This window comes from Anoplophora glabripennis, unplaced genomic scaffold, assembly GCF_000390285.2.
Source record: "Anoplophora glabripennis isolate ALB-LARVAE unplaced genomic scaffold, Agla_2.0 scaffold201, whole genome shotgun sequence".
Classification (NCBI taxonomy): Eukaryota; Metazoa; Arthropoda; class Insecta; order Coleoptera; family Cerambycidae; genus Anoplophora; species Anoplophora glabripennis.
The window spans coordinates 82,885-90,695 of NW_019416321.1; the positions used below are offsets into that span (position 1 = coordinate 82,885).

General features: G+C 32.8%; 1 long non-coding RNA gene across 1 annotated transcript; it reads left to right on the plus strand.

Moving 5' to 3' along the window:
* Positions 1-1,858: 1,858 nt before the first annotated feature.
* Positions 1,859-7,141, plus strand: LOC108908077. The gene is made up of 3 exons (XR_001964350.1): positions 1,859-1,912; positions 2,580-2,693; positions 7,052-7,141. It is a non-coding gene; the product is annotated as an uncharacterized LOC108908077 (long non-coding RNA).
* Positions 7,142-7,811: the final 670 nt, after the last annotated feature.

A 7,811-nucleotide genomic window follows, 5' to 3' on the forward strand; every position in this document is an offset into this window, starting at 1 on the left:
GAAGCAACAAAATATGTGCTTCTTGATTACTTTCCTCGTAATATTTACAAATTCTTATTCTTTTAGGTAGAATTGAACAAAGCACATTTTTTTCGAAAATTAATCAAGAATATGTGAAAAAATTAAATGGCTTAAGCAAAATAAATTGAAGATATATATCCTGTAAGATTTTATTGAAAAAATTATTTTATGAGAACAGAAAACACAACAACTAACTACAAATGTCCTACCAATTTTGAAGAAAAGAACAGCTTCGGAGTTTGGTATAATGGTATTCTAATAATGCAACAGCTACAAGCAATGTTTTGCAACACGTCGGCGTCGTTGAAGAACAAGAACTTATAAAAATTACAGAACATTCTAACGCAACTTCCTTTAAACTGTGCCATATTCAGACAAAAAATCTAATATTATTGAAAAATAAGAACCATTCAATAGAATATTAATAGTTTTACAACAAAAACAGAAAACACCAACTTAACCTCAACTTCAGCAAGTAGTAGTATACGAGTACAAACTTCTATCCAGATATCTAACGTTGTAAAAAATAGAAAAATGCAATTTTTTTATTAGTTCTTAAAACATGCAGGGTGTAACCTAAGTACGTTAAAATATTGAAGTCAAGTGTTTCTGAGTTAATTCTACGAAAAAAGTTTATATAAACCGTTGTCCGCAAATGCTTCGTTTCTGAGATGCAGGGTGTTGAAATTAAAATTAAACAAAATGATTATTACAACAGCTGCTGAAAGTGACTAACCCCGACATTAATACAACCTTCTGTCCTCCTCACCAAAGAATCCCGTACCAGTTCGAAAATACCAGGAACATAAAGTTTTCAACAACTTCATTTAACGTCTAAGAGACTCAGTAAATTGGATCTTTGAAGAAATTTGCAAATTTCTCGAAAATGGTGGCTTCTAGCGTCTTTAAGACAGTGTACCTTTTTTGCTTAAAAAAGGTGTAGGAATATGGTTTATTCATAAAAAATCGCAGAAGTCTTCTGTCAAAAAAATTATGGCAAATTAAAATTAATAATGATAGCGTACGTAGTGCTCTCTAAGACAAAAATTAATACCAAATTAAGATTTCTCACCTCAAAAAACTCCCGACTACCAAATTTTGTGCAAAATATGTATCTTTCGTAAAAGTTATTTAAGAAAATCGAAAATAAAATTTTAATTTCAACACCCTGTAGGTATCTCAGAAACGAAGAGCTTTTCCGGACAAAGGTTTATATAAACTTTTTTTCTTAGAATTAACTCAGGAATACCTCATATAAATATTTGAACGTACTTAGGTTACACCCTGTACACATATTTAGTTATAACAATAAAATTAAAAATAAACAGTATACCTAAATATTTCTCATTTGGGAATTAATATGAACCATATGAAGATTTCCTTTATAGACAATGTTTTTTTTTGCATTAATAATTTTGTAAAAAATCTATTAACACAAGTTTTAGTAGCAAATTCGGAGGTCTCAGGATATAATCTGTGAAAATAATTCTACGGTATCTTGAAACTACTTAGTGGTATTAGGTATAATTAAAATAATGGTTTTTAATAGGGTCATAGATATTTTAAAATTTTTAAATTTGTGTTTGTGTTTTACACTAAGTATTAGAGTGACATTTTTTTATCATGATAACATCGTTTCAACAATAATGTTCCACATAAATAGAAACATTTCTATACTTATCAGTTAGTAATAACTAATTTTCTTTTAATTATTAACAATTAAAAGATTATCTATATTCTACGATAACTTGATGATATGAAAATATTTTTAATTACTATTTTAATTATGTGTATGTTTATATCAAGGTCTACATTTTGTATAAATACCTGCTGCAACCCTTTTAAAACAGTCGTACAAGCGAGTTCAACTGTGAACATTATCAGACAATAGGTAAAAGTTTTTTTTAATAATTATATCCTGTACATGTGTTCAAAAAAGTTTCAAATATTTTCGATGCTAGAAAAATTTTTGAAATATATTTTTTTAAAAGTAGATACAAAAAATAAAATACCTTTATAAATCACGTCTCTTTACACCTACAAAAATATCTATCTGCACTGTGTACATTAGAAGTGGGTACTACAGTGCCCTCATAAATGATTACAAGCCACGTGACCTGTAATTTTATTTGAAGTAATTTTATTTCTTTCATGTTGGCAATTAAATTTCGGTGAAATTAAAAATTATTAAGACAATAAGATTAAGATTACATTAAAACACAATATTCTGTTTCACCGACTGCGATTAGTGTAACTTTTCACGAAATTCTATTCAATCAATTAGCGCTCGCATAACCTCGGTCGTAGGCGTAACAGTTTGTTACTGTTTATTGTAAACGAATCATTAACATTGGTAACGTCAAGATTTAGAAATTTTTCGCGCAATATTGGGTTGCCTAAGCTTGCCGGTCACGTGCCTTGTAAACATTTCTGAAAGCTCTGTAGATTAGGCTATAATTGCAGCCACACTTTTAATCGAATTAAGCTTGGCTCTAATTTCCAATAAAAATACTATTTTACCGTTTGTTACTAGAATTAAATATATTTTTTTCTTTCAGGCTGTGTTTTTCAAGTAGTACCTACCAATATCCGAAAATGAATTTCCTCAGAGTACTCTTCTTGGTGGCTGTGGCGGTTGCCACTTTAGGCAGCTACCACGTACAGGCTAAAATGTAAATATACAGGGTGTCCCACTGGGAACTGCGTCGATCTATATCTATGAAAGAATTTTTCCGAAAAATTTGAAATTTTGGCAACACGGCAGTGTCCCTGAGACAAACACAACTAAAATATTTAGAACTCTCCAGCACTTCCGATTATACCGGAAGTCGGCATCAACTTCGTTATTTTAAATGGGACACCACAGGGTGGTTCAGATTTTAATAGACAAACTTTGGGAAAGTACTAAACAGCAAAAATTAACATCACTTTGTTCTATGAACATAGGCGCAAAAAGCCACCGTTTATGAGATACAGGGCGCTGAAATTAACAAAAATAAAACAATTTTTTTAATTATCTTCATTTTGCTGTTACATTTTGATAACTTCAAACAGCCATAACTTTGTTAACTTAAATGGAACACACTCCATTTTTTTCTCTGTCGTATGCAGATTGAAATTTCCTTTCAAGCATCATTTAGAGATATTTGCAATTTTATATTTTTTAGACATTTTTTCTAGTATCAGACCTGTTGTCAAATTGGCCATGACCAGAAACACTACAAAACAATTAAACATTTGACATTTGTCAAGTTAGTTGTCAAATTATTGTTGTGTCTGAATAGTTTTTGATGAAATTTAAATAAAAATGCCTGGTAATTTCAATCTGCTGTTTTTTTCGCCTTAGGTGCATTACAATGTTGCCAAATTTTCAAATTTTTTGGAGCAGTGTTTTCCTAGATATCGATCAACGCAGTTCTTTTTGCTGATATACAGGTTGATTCATTAACAATGGGAAAATCGAATGCTGAAGATACTACACGTGAAATGGTGACTATTGGTGTAAACATGCCTTATCCAAAAGTTTATAGTTTCGGAAATACAGGGTGTTGAATGTTAAAATTTTAAATCGTTTTTTTACAATTATTCTGAAAATATCTAGGTTAGGAACTTGAAAATTTGTGAGACTATATTTTTTTAGGCAACGAATAAGATGCATGTTGTAATTTCAGCACTGCTCATAGAGGGCGTCACTTGCAACCAGTTTTACCGAAAATTTAGTTAATAACTTTTTACCCTGTATCTAACACGAAACTTGATTCAAAACCTGAAAGAGCAATCATTTTTCCATTAACTGTGTATTCTTGTTTCATTTCGGTATCTCGATCCGTTTTCGAGAAAAATCGATTTAACGAAGACTATATTTTGATAATACGAGAAGTGAAAAGCGAAACAAACCAAGTGTTTCTTCGTGTTATTACAACAATTAACAATAAAACAAATGAAATTTGTAATAATGATTTAGTCAGTGTTTGAAGAATCCACCGTTGATATTTACACACTTTACACAACGTTTTCTGAGAGATCTTCGAGTTTGAAACAACATATTGGGATTGCGTTTGATTTCGTTGGCAGCGATTTGTATTCTTTGCCACAACTCTTCGCAGGAACCAATAGATTCTTCCAAATAGAAAAATGAAGAGGATTGAAGTCCGGACTTCTGGGTGGCCAAGTAAAAATGCTTTCACGGCTTGAAGGCTATGTTTAAGAAAAGACATGTGGTTCATGCACGATGGAGCTCCACCGCATTTTTCTTGGCCAGTGCGTGCATATTTAGATGCAGTTTTTCCAAATCGCTGGATTGGCCATGTAAGCATTTTTGATTGGCCATTCAGAAGTCCGGACTTCAATCCTCTTGATTTTTCTATTTGGTCTCGAATGAAAGATATAGTTTACGAATAATCTATTGGCTCATGCGAAGAGTTGTGTCAAAGAATACAAATCGCTGCCAACGAAGTCAGACGCAATCCCAATATGTTGTTCCAAACTCGAAGATCTCTCAGAAAACGTTGTGTAAAGTGTATCAGTGTCAACGGTGGATTCTTCGAACACTGACTTTAAATCATTATTACGAATTTCATTTGTTTTATTGTTAATTGTTGTAACAACACGAAGAAACACTTGGTTTGTTTCGCTTTTAATTTCTCATATTATCAAAACATAGTGTTCGTTAAATCGAATTTTCTCGAAAACGGATCGAGATACCTAAACGAAACAAGCGTACATAATTAATGGAAAAATGACAACTCTTTCAAGTTTTGAATCAAGTTTCATGTTAAATATACAGGGTAAAAAGTTATTAACTAAATTTTCGGTAAAATTGGTCGTAAGTGGCGCCCTCTATAAGCAATGCTGAAATTACAACACGCATCTTATTCGTCGCCTAAAAAAATATAGTCTCACAAATTTTCAAGTTCCTAACCTACATATTTTCAGAATAATCGCAAAAAAACGATTTAAAATTTTAACTTTTCACACCCTGTATTTCCGAAACTATCAATTTTCGGATAAGGCATGTTTGCGCCAATGGTCACAATTTCACGTGTAGTATCTTCAGCTTTCGACTTTCCCATTGCTAATGAATCACCCTGTACATTTGTCTCAAGAAATTGTATAACATATTTTTACTTGGACGTAACTAGAATGACTAAAAATCAAAAATTGAATACATGTTCAATGTATTAAAGAAAACTGAATTTTAAAAGTTTGACATAATTTTTGGGTTGTCTGTTGTCTGTTTAGGTTTCTTGACGTTTCGAGACATAGCGCTCTTTGCTTCAGAAGAAACTTTGAAATTCAGTTTTTTGAAGAACAGAGCGATAAGTCCCTTGAAGCGTCAAGAATTTCTTTTAGAATTGCATAAATTTTTAGGTTATAACCGATAACAACTAATAGCCGCAAAAAATATTTATGCTACAAATTAATTATAAGTAGATGTTTAAGATTACCTATGCAAAAATTTAAATTTTGTCATATGAGTTTGGACGCATTGTGACGTCATTTAGTGCGCCCGAGAACACACCCTGCTTCTCGGCCGTCTGCCGTCTAGTCTACAATATACAGGGTCGGAAAGTACCCATGGTCCATCTGCCGTTACGTGAGAGCGATAAAGTAAGTCATAGAAATCCGTGCGATAGAGAAACATGGCTATAATGAAGGCGTCTAATAGTCACCGCCCATTTCGCCCTGCCACAAATAAGAAGTGGATCTTATTTGGGGAAGGGCGAAACGGGCGGTGACTATGAGACGCCTTCATTGTAGCCATACTTCTCTATCGCATGGATTTCTATGTCTTACTTTATCGCTCTCACGTAACGGCAGATGGACCATCGGTACTTTCCGAACCTGTACATGCCGACGAGGCGAAACGTAATCTAAAGAAACGCATATGCGGGTAGCCTCGAAGCAAAGTGTCTTTCGACTCTTGTTATTTACTATGCTTACGCCTTCGGGGCATTTTAACACTGTCATTCATCTTCTCGATTGTCGATCGCACTAAATGACGTCATGAATTAGCGCGCCACCCGTTTAAAACATTTTTTTTGCTTGTCAAACTTTAATAATTAATTGTTAATTAAATAGATAGATACCACTTCCTTATCCATACTTACTCTTAGTAGGTACCTAATTATTTTAAATATATTAACTTTATCAATTTTCATAATTTTGGAATATTTCTCGTATCTCCCGAGAAATTAGACAATTGTAGTTACCACTGGCTCGATTTTAGAAAAAAATTGATCACTCAAAGCCATAGGTATTGAGCCTATTGACTTTATAAAGTGATACGGGGTATATTTCATTTTTGGGTCAATTAGGTAACTTTTCTATTTGAGAAAATTTTAGATTTTTGTAAAACGTTTTTTCTAATTATTATCCCATGGATACATAGGTCATGACCTATGCACCTGGTCATAGCTAGTTAGAATTAAAAAATCTCAGGCCCACCTTGATTCCGATTTCAGTTATTTTCATTGGTCCTAAGGCCGCTGCTGATCGTTTGTCACTGAAGATGCCGAGTTTGCAGAACGGCGAAACGTTTAGAAATATTGGATGCGCCCAGTTACACAGGTCACTAAGAATGCCCTAAAGAACCATATTGATCTTGGAGCCAACCAAAAGAACTGAACTCAATATCAGGTTGGGTCTACGGATTTTAATAGTGGGTTGGATTCCATAGAAGCTGGTCTGAGAACAACAAATGTAAGTCAAAAATTCTTAGTTGAAGTGCATTACAAGTTCGTAAATGGCGGTGACCAGGTCCATAGGCCACGGCATAACAATCCGAAAAATTGATGTACTTTAAATAGCAACGCTGGCCTCCTTAACCACTAAAAAGGTTCTTTTTATTAAGTTGCTTGCTTATAATCCAGTTGCATACGCAATGTTTCAATAACGATCCTGTGTACAGCTTTGAATTTTTTCGACCATATCTCAATTATTTTTTGAGTATCTCCTCGAGAAATACGAGAAATATCATAAAAGTATCGAAATTACAAATTTAATGTACTTTCATTTGAATTTTTTTCAGGTCAATAGAGCGGCGGAAGCCGAGAAAATAGGTACCTAATATCTTTATTGAAATTTTTACGTCAACCAGAAATAAAACGTCAAATTTGCATTACGAGTTTTTATTTCTTTCCCAAAATCTTAAGTACCTACTTAAGTGCAAAATTTATTATGATTATGATAACACATTACAGATCACTTTTTTATTTAGTGATACCACTGTTATTAAAAAATATTACAAAGTCACTACTTATACGTTTTGGACAGGTCATATGAAATTTATATTTCAATGTTGTTTTTATCAAATATTATAGCTTTCCAAAAATCAGCTCAGAAAATGTTTAAAGGATATTGTTTGTAAATTGGAGGATGCTTGTTTTTAACGCACATATAACTTTTTGCATCAGCCATACTGCGTGACTTTATGATTAATTAATATTCCTTGAAAATATTTGACACAATTGCGTATTTTTTTATTTTCTGTGGTTGTACGCAGATTAAGAGGCAGTAACAGTCCCCAATTGCACAACAATTCGCATATATATATATAAGCCATTGCTAATTAAATACAGTGTTTTGTGTTTTTAAATTTAACTTCGACTAACTACTTCCACTGACCACTGTTGGGACTGCCAACTTGCCAGTAGATTAAGTAAAATCAGAGATATTAAGTACGGAATAAGACATTGCTGATTTGCCAATCTATCTTCACAGTTCATCTGCAAGTCCATACACCTTGAATAATGAGAACTTTAATTTTATTTTGGATCTCATTACATGTA